General features: G+C 39.9%; 1 long non-coding RNA gene across 4 annotated transcripts in view; it reads left to right on the top strand.

Annotated features, from left to right (window-relative positions):
* The window catches only part of LOC107033228 (uncharacterized), a 121459-nt gene that overhangs the window by 47511 nt on the left and 61551 nt on the right, over positions 1 to 12397 (top strand). The window lies entirely within an intron of this gene.

Below are 12397 nucleotides of genomic sequence, written 5' to 3'. Positions count from 1 at the left end.
CAGAGAAGAAAGCCCTTGTTTTGAGACTTCTGAGCCCAGAGAGAAGGGCCCCAAGCTAGGTGTGTGTGCTTACACACGTGGTAAACAAGAACACCAGTCACTCTCTGACTTTGATTGACATGGGCCCTTGCAGAAGATTTGTACAGGATCTACAGTGAAGGTGTCAGACATTCAAGGAATATTTGCTGACTTGCAAGATTTGTTTTCATTAAAAGCTGTGGGCCAATGAAACACAAAGCATACAGCTGAAAGATGAGGGACCCTTTGCACCCAGGGGGCTGGAAACCCACAAAGAGCTGATGACACTGCACCTAGAACTGGGGTCAGTAACACTGGCTGAAAGGGAGGAACAGCTGACCTCAACATCTCACCGGTTTCCTGGTTGCTGGGGCCTTGAAATGCAGTTGGTGCTAGTGTCTAGAAGTAACAGAGATCGATCCCTGTCTCCAGCTTTTCTTTCTGCCTTCAGTCTACAGGCCACAGAAGTGTGAGCACTCACCTCCTTTGAGATCCTAAATCTACTTTTATTTTTCCAAACTTTCCTGAAACTCTCTGTTCTAGGCACTGTCTCAGACTTGCAGCTCCTCAACTAGTCTTATTCGTTCAAAGGCATTTCTCCATCAACCTTCCATGTGTAAGAATGCACACGCGCATATATACACATATATATGCAAACTTCTATGGTTTTTTCCTGATTTTAAAATAATACAGATTTGCCTTACCAGACATCAAACCATATTGTAAAGCTACAGTAATTAAAACAGTTTAATTCCTGGTTTGGGTACAGGAATGTACAGAGAGATCTAAAGAACAAAAGAGGTAGTTCAATATCAGACTAATTAATGGGTATGGGACCTAGTATAACATCGAGAGATTGAAAAAGCGTATTATCTAGTAAGTGGTGTTGAAACCTCTACTTTTTACATTTTGGGAAAAAATCCCAATCACTCATTCTACATAAAAAGAGATTTTAGATAGATTAAATGTTTGAATATTAAAAAGGACTCAATATCCTAAGAAAAGAGAGGAGAACATTTTTATAATCCTTGGGAAGGAACAGCCTCTTCTAGCATGAGATCAAAGCAGGGAGATAAAGCAAACAAATTTGCATCATAAACATGTAAAACAACTTTCAAAAAGACATTTTAAAAAGGATAAATTGTGGGGAAATATTTTAAAATGTGAATAGCAAAGAGTAAAACATCATGATATATAATGGTCACACAAATCTATAGAAATATCAAAAGTAGAAAAATGGACAAATGACAAGCACTGGCCAACTTACAAAAGAATAAATGGTCAATAAATATGGCAAAAAATAAGATTTTAAAAAAAGGGATCTGTTTAGCAAACTTAAAAAGATCTGTCAATGGCTATCATCGAAAAGAATATAAATAACAAATGTTGGCAAGAATGAGGAAAAAAGGGAAACCTCCTACACTGTTGGTGGGATGTAAATTGGTGTAGCCACTATAGAAAACAGTATGGAAGTTTCTCAAAAAACTAAAATTAGAACTACCACATGACCCAGCAATTCCACTCCTGTGTACATATCCAAAAAAAGAAAAGAAAAGAAAAGAAAATTTGAAAAGATACATGCACCCCAGTGTTCATAGCAGCATTATTTACAATTGCCAAGATACGGAAGCAACCTAAATGTCCATCAACTGATGAATGGATAAAGAAGATGTGATATATATATATATATATATATATATATATATATATATATATATATACACACACACACATACATATATATATATATATATATATATATATATATATATGATAGAATACTACTCAGCCATAAAAAAGGAATGAAGTTTTGTCATTTGCAGCAACATGAATGGACTTAGAGGGCATTATGCTAAGTGAAGTAAGTCAGACAGAGAAAGACAAATACTGTGTAATATATGTGAAATCTAAACAATAAAACAAATTAGTGAATACAACAGCAGCACCAACTAGTCTTAGTTTTTCAAATATATCATATTTGCCTTTGCACATAGTTTCCTTTGCCTGTCATGTCTGCACCTTCTTCTATCCTTCCCTAATTGGCTTTTGTTTATACTTTTATTCTCAGCACAGTCACTTCGTTGATACTCCCTGACACTCCCCAACCTGGGTCACATATCCAGCATGGGTCAGTCTCTCAGTTAGAGGAAGTTAATGCTCCCTCAGTGGGCATCCCTTTCCTTCAGCTATTGTTTTGTTGTGACAATTGTTGAGAAAGTGGTATCTGTTGCCTACTACCAAGAACAGGAGTCCCAGGATGTCAGCCAGCTGCATGGTTTGCCAAGAAAGTCATGACTCTCACAGGCTCTGGATGGAACAACACTTTCCTCCCATAGACAAGAGACAGAGCAAGAGGAGCATCAATAGCCAGCATCCATCCCCTATGGTTGGCAGGCCAGATCTTATCCCACAGCCACGACCTGCACACACCTCTTTTGTGCTACGGATGAAAGAACCCCTCCACCTCCCCCAGGGGGTCTGAAATACAGAAAGCTGGGGGCATGCCTGAGGCCCATTGACCCACACGCTCAAGCAGAACAAAGAAGTACACATCAAACCTGGAACAGGGGAAGATGTTCTGTAGCAAAGAGGTATGGCTAGTACAGGCTGTGAGGGCTCTTCATCTCTTTTAATGTAATGTTCCAGGCCCAAGGCAGCCCTTCTAGGCAGGAGGCAAGAAGCTGCTCATGATGCCTTTCCCAACAGTAATTTCTGATAAGTCTGTCTCTGCCCATTAGACAGTAAATTCCATGCAAGTAGAAACCATGCTGTTCTTACTCAGCATTGTATTCTCAATGTCTACCACAGTCAAGTAGCTAATGAACTCTCAATAAATATGTGTTGTAAGAACAGGATGCACTCTTACAAATTAAGGATATTAACCCTTTGACTATCTTATGTGACACAAACTTTCCCCCAGCTTTCCATTTAAAACTCCACATTTTTATAAGTGACTGTTTCTGACTGCATGCTGAGTCTTGTAGTATCTAAGTTGAATAGAAGATTTCTATTTGTAGATAGTCCACAGCTATCTAAAACATAGACCAGAGGGACAACTGGGTTATCCAAGGGAGTGCTAGACTGCTATCTAGGAAACCTGGCTCTTAGGCTCAACTGTTCTAATTACCAGTATCTACGTGACCCTGTACACATCTCTAGACTTCCAGAATCCTCAGGTTTGCTTGGGTCTTTTTAACTGTGAAATGGAGGCATTGGGTAGAATCTGTGTATGATTCCATTGGTTTTGAAAGCTCAATGCTTCAAAATAATGATGTACGTCATGAGCACAATGGGAATGGTTTTCTCTGAATTTATGGTTATGTAACATTTTTGTAGGTGGAGCATTGTAGACCAAGAAGATTGTTTCCATCTGGTATTTCTTTTTTTTTTTCCATCTGGTATTTCTAAAAATCCATATTAGTCTGGATTATCTAGAAAAACAGAACCAATTATACATATATATATAAATCATATATATATGCACATATATGAAATTAATACATATGTGTATATGATATATAAAACCATATATATGATATATATGGATTTATATGTGTATATATATAATCATGTATGTGATATATACTATATATATGATATGTAAATATAATCTATATGTGATTTATTGTGAGGAGTTGGTTCATGTGGTTAAGGAGGCTGAGAAGTGCCAGGATCTTCAGGTGACAAGTTAGAAACCCAGGAGAATCAATGGTGTAATTCTGGTCTGAGTCCGAAGGCCTGAGAACCAGGAGAGCTGACAGTGTAAGTTTCAGTTTAAGTCCATGTCTGAAGACAAGAGAAGACGAATGTCCCAGCTCAGAGATGGTCAGGCAGAGAGTGTATTTCCCTTCCTCTACCAGTATGTGTTTAACCAGGTATCTGAGCATTTGATGATCCAGTCAAGTTAGCACATAAAATTTACCATTACAAAATCCAATTGCCTTTTCTTGAATTCTGTGATTTCTATGGCTCCAGATCCTGGACTTGCAGGGGTGACGTTATATAGAGCAAGCCATGTCTTGCAATAGAAGCTCTGGGCGAGAAAAAGTTTTGTCCCAACCTGCTTTTGTGGAAGACGTTAAGGAAGACTGAAAAATGTGCTTTGCAACAATGGCTCAAAAGTCCCACTTATAAAGGAGAAAAGGCAAATTTGGAACAAGATCAGTGAAATTAAAAACTAAGACCAGTGTGTGATTCCCGGCTCTCTGGAGGCTCGTGAGACAAATGAGCCCTTTACGTGCTGTAGCTCTCCGCAAGTCTCCAGCTCCCTACACCTGCTCTAGTGCCAGACCTCATTGTATGCAGGCAGGTTTGATGCAACACCTTCTATCCCCTTTGACCCGTCTTTCTAGCCTTATAAGCCCACTCACTGGACCAGCCCAGTATATTCCACCTCATGAGCCTCCCACACCAGGTCCGTTTTCCATTCATGTAACAAATTTGACTTGGTCCTTTCTGTGTTCCAGGCACTGTGCTAGGTGCCGGCTCTGGGTGGGAAATGAGTCAGACACTTGGAGGACTGAGCTTTATTCCCGTCCTTCTCACCCTCACCCCAGCCCTGTCACCACTGGATCAGATTTTTACATAGCCTCCAAGGCTCTGCCCTCATCTTTCCCTCTTAGCCATCTTACTTAGTCTTCACCTTTTTTGTGCTATGGACTCTCGGCAGTCTGGTGAAGCTGATGGACATTCTCAGAATCATTTCTTTAAATGTATAAAATGAAACCCATAGAATTGCAAAGAAAACCTTTATATCGAAATGCATTTTCAAAATGTTTTAGGAGTCAAATTTGTGACTTATGTGCTTCTTTATTAACTCATTAAAAAATGCGATCCAGCAGCAGATCTAATACCTACTCTAATTCCAAATTGTGATAAGCATAAAGGATATTTAACACATCTACCACAACTATAAGGTGACATAAAAATATCTGTGATTTCTGTCAGTGACAAAGTCACAGATCTTGCCAATACCATTGTGCTTTGTTGACTATCCTCATCATTGAAGGAAATATTCCATTTCCTGAAAATAAAGAAGTACCACCCAACACACACACCCATGCAAGGACACCAGCCCTCTGAGTTCTGTGTGTGGTTAAGAACCTGCTAGATGAATCTTATAGCTGTGGGTTTCCAGCTCAGAATCTTTTGATGACTCATTCATTCAACAATGAACTCTTGCTGTCTACAGAAATAAGTCCAAATTCAGCCTGGCATTCAAGATCTTCTACCCATTAATTTTTTTTTTCTGCCTTAAAAAATTTAAGTAGATGTATTCTATTCGTTTGTCACTTGCCTTTTTCATTCAAAAGTTTTTTTCCCCCCTGAGATTTATCTATGTCTTTATCTATAGATTTAGTTAAAAATAAGCTGTGTAGTATTCTATTGTATAAGTAAACTACAGCTCCCTTACACTTTTCTGTATTTGTGGATATTTGGATTTTTTCCACTTTGCATTGTTTGTAAACAATGTTGTATTGGATTTATTATTGTTATTTTCAAATGAATAAAGCATTTTTAAATTCCTAGGTTTAAATGCAAAGGCATTAAATATTGGTAGCTTAAACCCATGAAAAAGAAAAGCTCTTGGGGGTCCTGGGAACTTGTGCTCTAGGCCAATTCTGCCTGAGTCACAGATTGGCAAATACTACACCCTTTCTTAGAACTGAGCCCTGTCTATGCCAGAGAATGGGTGAGCCGGGATGCACAGCCAAAACCTTTCAGGTGGGTTAAGATTTATAAACAAGTGCTTCACTTGTCCCTTTGGGCACCAATTTTAATTACACTCTCTCCATTTTTTATCACCTGATTTGGGGGAATGAAATTCTACACTCCTAGCTGGACTTTGCCAGATTTTCTTCTGACTGGCTCCAGATTATCTTTCTTCTGCCTGATTGGATTCTGCATTCTTCTCATAGTTTTCTTGTCTGGCTGTCAGCCACAATTCTATTGTCATTTTATTAACAGGCCTCTCTACAGTGTGCCTTTGTTTAACATTACAGCTAATTTCGTTCTTTTTTAAATATCCTTTTTTTTTACTTTAAATTTTTTTGTTGTCCTTTTTATAACTTCTTGAGCAAAATGGTTAACTTACTATTTAAAAAAAAATTCCTGTCTTCTATACATAAAATCTAAGGCAACTAAGGCTGTGTTCCTCACTTCAAAATGCCACTTCAGCTATGTTCCACAAATTTTCATAACTAACACTTCTGGTTTTATTTAGCTCTAAATATTTTGTGATTTCGATTATGGTATTTTTTGACCCACTGATTTCTTTTTAAATGCATTTTCATAGTTTCCAAAAGTATGAGGTTTGGGAGCAAAATTTTTATAATTGATTTAGAGTTTCATTGTACTGTAGTTAGAAAATTTAGCATGTATGTTATTAATCTTTTATAGTTCTTAAAATTGCCTTGTGGTCATGTACTTGGTCAAATTTCTAGATACGTTTTGTTGAGCCTGGATAGACTAATATTTTAAAAATGTAATTTAAAAATTTGTATGTAGTAGCATTTCTGGTTTTGGTGTACAGTTCTGTAAGTTTTAGCAGATGCACACAATCAAGGGACTACCTACCACAATAGAAACAGGACAGTCCTGGCATCCTTGTCTGCTCTTCTGTAGTGCCCCCCTGTCGCCCCTCAATCATCCATGGTCCCTGGAAATCACTAATCTGTATTCTGTTCCTTTTGTTTTGGCTCCTCTAGAATGTCATGTAAATGGAATCATATAATATGTAATCTTTTGAGTCCAGCTACTTTTATTCAGCATAATGCAACTGAAATTCGTCCATGTCATTGCATGTATCAATAGCTCACTCCTTTTTATTGTTGGATAATATTTCATTATGTGGATATACTACAGTTTGTTTATCCATTCACCAGCTGAAGGACGTTTGCATGGTTTTCAGAAACACTATATGTTTTAAGTTATTGGGAGTAGAATTCTATATATGTCCATTATATGAAGCTTATTGTGTTGTTCAAATTTCTATAGACTTAGAAAATTTTTGTCTGTTGGATCTGTCACTTTCTGGGAGAGATATGTTAAAACCTCCCAGTATGATAGTATATTTGCTCTTGTCTCCTGTGGTTTTTCCTCTATATACTGATAAACCTATATTGTGAGATTCGCACAGGTACAGGATTGTTACAGCTTCCAGATGACTCGTTCCTTTTATCATTAAGCAGAGCTCCTCTTTATTCCTAATAATGCTTTTCGTTTTAAAGTCCTTTGTGTCAGGCATGAATACTGCCATGCCCTTTGCTCCCAGATGCATTTCCCACCCTTCTCTCCCCTGCTCTGGCCCACGAACTGCATCACCCAAGCTCCATTGCCAGCTGCCTTGTGGTTAGGTTGCCAGTGGGAGGCAGGGGATGTAAGAGTGGAGAAGAAAGAGGTCAAGCATCTCTTGCCCCTCCCTCCTCGCTCCAAGCTGCATTATCTGGCCGAAGCCACATTTCTTCAAGATGGTAGAAGAGCCTGTGGAGATCTCTCCTCCAGGGCTCCAGCATCCTTTGAAGTATGGCAAAACTGTCCTTCCCCTTATCACTTCCAGCCTGAGAGTAGTAACAGCTTCTCTCTGTTTCTCATGACTGTTTTGTTTCCTGAATCCCACCTCCCTCTATGGTTGTCCCTAAACCATCCGATCTGGAGTCAGTTTGTTTACGGGAACTTCCCATTTGGTTTACAGCACCGTTGTGGTCTGTGGCACCATTCCCTCACTTATTTGGACTTCATCTATGTATTAGCGATTTGTCTGTATCATTATGCAGCATTTCTACGCACTTGTCTGGAGAAGAGAGCTGCTCCCATCTGCTTAGTCCTCCCTGCTGGCAGAAGACCTAACTCTGCTCTTTGTTCTCTTCTGTTACTTAGCCAAAGCTCCCTCGTGTTAGAGTCACGTATTCTTTCTCTCCGTTAGCCTGCAGACTCCTGGAGAGCCCCTTAGCCTCAGTCCATAGCTCAGAGCATAGTGGACACCATGTTTATCGATTTCAAATAAGTGGAATCCCTGCCTAAATGTCCAGTCGCCTGTTAGGAGAGCCTCAGATGGAAATTGCTCTTATGATTGACCTCACGATGGAACAGGTGAATCAGTGCAGCCAACGTAGGGGATCAGAGCTGTGCTCTGAGGACGGGCTGCCTGCCTGTGAATTCATGCTGCAGTGTAACCTGCAGTGAATTATTTGGCTCCTTTTTGCTTTGGTTTCTTTCCTTTTTTTTTTTTTTTTAAGCTTTCTTTGTGGGGGAGGTAATTAGGTTTATTTTGTTTATTTATTTTTTAATGGAGGTACTAGGGATTGAACCTGGACCTTATGCATGCTAAGCATGCACTCTACCTCTTGAGCTATACCCTCCCCACTGGTTTCTTTACAAGTTCCTTATAAATTACCCTTTACAAGAAGATTTTCTTGGGGGTTATCTAACTCATGGAGTTTATACAAATAATGTTTTGGGGGATTATATACAACTCATAGAGGTTTTTTGAGGATGAAATAACTGAATGTGTGAAGCACTTAGCTCAAGGCTTGACACATAGTAAGGGCTCAGTGAATATTGGCTTCAGTGTTATTACATTTGGAAGGCAGTCATTTGGTAAATGAGTTTTTGAAGGGAACTGAAAGGTGTTTTAATGATTGCAGTGAACAGTTCCACTGAGAGCTGTGGTCTCACTTGATTTCATGAAATAGTCCCCAAATAACAGTAACCATAAAAATATACAGACATATACTCTAACACACACACTTTGAGCAATACAGAAGCAGAACCTGTCCAGTCAGAATTTGCACCCTTAGCCCCACTCCTCTCCCATCCACATATTCCTGAGAAGCTGTAAGTCTCATTTTTCCAGGGTGTTTATGAAAATTTGAGCAATCCCTTTTGGGCAATTTTTTAAAAATCCTCAAAAATCAACTTCAATAGCAAATCCACTAGGAGTTTTATAAAAGAATAAGAAGGAAAAGGAAAAATTTTAAAATGAGAGAAATGAATGAACTTCTGCACTGAATTCATTTCTATGGTGAGACAATCATTATTTCTTCCCTTTCTAAAATGAACATGCTTCTATAAGGAAGAAGACAGATTTTAATGGAAGAATAAAACATCCCTCCTCCTTGCCCCTCACGGCCTAGCTTCCCCAGCCTGGCACTCTGCGAAGTATCCTTCCAGCAGGGCTCTGTGCCCATGAAGGTGCCCCCTTTGCCGTAACATCGGGGTGAGACAGTAAAACTCAGCGTTGCCCTTTTGGAGAAAACTGTTTTGTTTTTAAATTTTGGTTCACCATTTTAAAAATATCTCCTTCAGCTTATACCTCCCTGGGTCATGAGGGGATGGGGAAATTTGCAAAAAGTTTGCATGAAGGATGAAGTTCTTCTGAGGCTTTACAAATTTGAAGAATGTAGGTAATTGATTCGTTCTGGTATGATAAGCCCTCAGGCCTCAGTCCCTGCCCTTTCTGGGCACCCTTGTAGAATTTTGCTACATCAAAGCCCCAAAGAAGTCACAGTTAGAAGTTTTATCAGTATTACTACTACAACTACTACTATCAGCAGATACAGTGGGGATGGGTGTCCCTAACATGACTGCATTCAGGGGTCCCCACCTCCCCAAGTGCAAGCGCAGGGCTTCACACCTCCACCACTGTGGGCTCCACCAGGTTTACGTTTTCCTGGGATATTACTGGGTGGAGTTGAATGCAGCAGGGCACTCAGTTAGGGGCAAAATAAAGCCCCCATTGCAGTGACGGGTGTTGCTCCTTTGAGAAATCACCAGGTAACTGGCTCACCTGAGGTAGCCAAGTTGAGATTTTGACCCAAGAGAAGAAATTCTGGAGAAGGTGAGACATTCAGCTGGTGAGACCTCAGCCTCCTCTCACAGTGATCCTGCCCAACACAACTGCAGGGGGCACCATTCACATGGACTGTAGCCCTGGAGTTGTGCAGTGTGCAGCCTACACAGCCGAACACAGTGGCCTCGGCCTGCTGGACGCAGAGGCTTCCCCTCGCTCCTCACTTCTTGCCTGTTTGTCTCCATAACTTCTGCAGGATCAGCTTCTAAGCTGAAGTTCCAGGTGTGCACCTCCTTGAGCCCCTCCCCACTCACCTTTGGGACTGTTTGAAGATAAAGTTCTTCCTGCCTTTAAAACTGTGAGCCAGGTAGAACAGATAAACAAGATTACACTGTATAGCACAGGGAAATATACACAAAATGTTATGATAAATCACAGAGAAAAAAATGTGACAATGAGTGTGTATATGTCCATGTATGACTGAAAAATTGTACTGAACACTGGAATTTGACACAACACTGTAAAATGATTATGAATCAATAAAAATGTAAAAAAAAAAAAAACAACTGTGAGCCAGGTTTTGGATGCTAATGATTCTGTCTCCAGTACTGATGGGCCATCAAGATTATTGCATAACTCTAAGTATTTATATACATATATAAAATTTATAAATATATATTTGAATTAATATATATTTCAAATAATACATCTATGTCTGTATCTATATCTATATCTATATCTATATCTATGAATACAGCATGTTTTTCCTGCCTAGGACTAAGGCAGGTGTAGGTAGAAACACCTCAAGGTAGGCATTGTGACTAGCCTCTTTTTAATAAATGTTGGGGCTTAGAGCTCTTAAATGGTTTGGTCAAGGTCCCCCAGCTATTGTGTGATAAAAGTAACTCCTGGTTTGTCTGACCCCAGCAAGTTGGAACTGTATGCTACCTGATTAGTGATTTCCAGGGAGGGAAGAGAGTAAAGCAAGTTTATTGAGGTATACTTTATATACAGTAAAATGCACACATCTTAAACGCTTCATTCAATGAATTTTTAATGTGTGAACACCACCCAGTTTAAGATATAGAACATTCCCATTGCTCTAGAATGTTTCACATACATCCTCCCAAGGGCGTCACTGTTATGACATCTGTCGCCATGAAGACGTTTTGCCCATTCCTGAGCTCCCTACAGAAGGGATGGCGCAGCACGGGCTCCGGAGTGCAGCTTCTTGCTCTAAGTGATGGGTGTGTGTGTGCTGGTGCATGCTCCGGGGCTGCCCAGTCTTGTTTGCCATTCTTGGTGACACACTGAATATAAAACCAGAAACAAACAGCCTGCACTATGAATGGGTAAGCTGAGCCTTGGACATTTGTAGATCTCTAACTGTCGGGTTTGGGGTGAGGACATCTCGAGTGAATTGTCTGCCTTTGTGTTTGTTTCGGGCACAATAATGAAAGCCATTGCCTCGGTGAGCTTTATCTATTTGTTTAATAACTTGCATTCTTTAATCACGTTAGATGTTCATTTGGAAACAAAATTAACTCCATCGGGATAGCACAGCTTGAGAAAGTGCTTTATCCCATTTGATCAGAATGCAGACTGTAGTGGGTATTAACATCTCAAGCTTCAAAAGGATGAAGGCTGTCTCCCATTTCTCCTATCTCTTTATAGCACCATGCTGGGTAGAAACATACCCCGAAGAAAATGGGAACTGCTCACTATTGGCCTTGAACTGGGCAGGAGGAGTCTTGCTTTTCCCTTTTCTTTTCTCTCCTCTTTCATTAGTGTTACCATAAGTGTTGGCACAGGCAGGAAAGATAAATCCTGCATGTCCCACAGGCCATCTCCTCTGTGTGTCTTAAAGACAGTGTAACTAGGCGGTACAGATTCAGGCACTGCCATTTCCCGGTTGTGTGACTTTGGGCAGGCAACACCCTTTCTGTGTCTCTACTTCCTCAGCTGTAGAGTGGGAACAGGAATTCTACCTATGTCATGGAATTGCCCATCACATAACAAGTTTTCAGTAAATACAAACTATTATAATTATAGAACAGTGCTTAGGGCCTATGGCTTTTCATGCAAATATTTGAGGCTTGAAAAAACAATTATTGACTCTAAAATATAAAAGGAAAACTGCAATATAAAATCAATGAATATTACATAAGTTTTGTGGCAGAGACATTTACTGGCCATGAATAGTCCTGGGCTCCCCCATGTTTCTTAGTTTCCTTGCAGTTAGGAAGGGGCTTGTGGCTGGTTCTGGCTATTGGATGTGACTGTTTGTCCCTTCTGGAATGAAGCACTTAAGAGCCAGTACATGACTCTCCAGCTTACTCCTTCCCAGTTATGAAGACTGAAGGAGTCATATGTTCTCATTGGTGCAGCTGCAAAATGGTGATGTCTTCAGAAGTCTTGGTTCCCAAGTGACTAGATGGAGCAGAGCACCTCCAACCTATGCTGGACATGTAATGAGTCACGAACAAACTTGTGTTATGTTAAGCCACTGAGATTTGGGAGATTGTTTGTTACCTACTATAGTCTAGCCTAACCTAACTAATACAATTGTCTACTTAATGTAACATGCCA

The sequence above is a fragment of the Vicugna pacos genome, chromosome 17 (genome assembly GCF_048564905.1).
Source record: "Vicugna pacos chromosome 17, VicPac4, whole genome shotgun sequence".
Lineage (NCBI taxonomy): Eukaryota > Metazoa > Chordata > Mammalia > Artiodactyla > Camelidae > Vicugna > Vicugna pacos.
Note: the sequence above shows the minus strand (reverse complement) of the source record. Positions and strands in the feature narration are given on the sequence as shown.